This window comes from Vombatus ursinus, unplaced genomic scaffold, assembly GCF_900497805.2.
Source record: "Vombatus ursinus unplaced genomic scaffold, bare-nosed wombat genome assembly UNPS02000577.1, whole genome shotgun sequence".
Lineage (NCBI taxonomy): Eukaryota > Metazoa > Chordata > Mammalia > Diprotodontia > Vombatidae > Vombatus > Vombatus ursinus.
The window spans coordinates 14,509,402-14,510,587 of NW_020940355.1; positions in this window are offsets into that span (position 1 = coordinate 14,509,402).

Here is a 1,186-nt window from a genome sequence, read left to right on the forward strand (position 1 = left end):
CACACACACACACACACACACACACACACACACACACACACACACACTAGAACATCCCATTGCCCTACCAGCTCTGTTCTCTCATTGTAGAGTTCCCTCTGGAGAACCTCCTTTTGGAGACAGGCTATGTTTCTGACTCTGGATTTTTCCAGGTACCTTCTCTCTTCTCCACTTTTCAGCTCTCTTTTGTATATTGTCTCGCCCATTAAAATAGATTTCTGTAAATAATAATGAGCGAAGTAATTTGAGGTGGGAAATAACATTCACCATTTTGGGTCTCAGGGAAGATTTCCTGATCTGATCTTTGAAGAAGGACAAGAATTCTGGAAAGTAGCATCAGAAGGAAGCATCAAACTCCAGCCCTGAACCCTCCGGCACTGATATTTTCAGAATGGGGTTTCCTGGGAAGGGCTGTCTGAGGGTTTCTGAGACTGGTAGGCTGTATTGTGGGGATTTCTGAGAGAAAGCTGTCAAGAAGAGAGAAATAAGAAGGCAGGTTCAGAATCATATCATCCTCCATCTTGGGGCCATGTAGGAAGATTATGAACCTCTTTGAGCTACCCCTGCCTCCCTCCCCCCACACCCCTTACCCACCTCAACTCTTTCCTTCAGAGAAACTATGGTGAACCACTGCATTGCTGCTGCTGAGGCTACTGAGAGTGTTTTTCCGCACTGATGAGGAAAATGTTTGGTGAGCTAACCCCACAACCCCTCAGAGACATTATCCTTCTCCCCTGTCTCTGAATTGGGAAAAGACACCACCCTTCTAACTGAGCAACTTCTATCTCCCCCTCCTTCCCACTGGAGGAAAAGAGTCTAAACAAGACAAAAGTATTTCTGCTCTTGTGAGCAGAAATGTGCTCCCAGAAATGCCTGGTGCTGAGTGTTGTTATTTTCAACTAGCTGCACTTCCCTTCCTCCCTTACTCCCCAATACCCCCTCCCAGTTATTTTCTTTATTTTCTATTCCTAAGTATACGTGTAGCCTATGTAAGCTCTGAAGATCCTTATACCAATTCCCACTGTCACAGATGAGTTGGGTTCCCAGAGCTAGGCTGGATACATCTTCCCCATCATGGTTCTAGGTGTAGTCCTGAGGGAGTGATGGAGTGATGGAAGGAATAAAGGAAGGAAAGAAGAAAGGAAGGAAGGAAGAAAGGAAGGAAGGAAGGAAGGAAGGAAGGAAG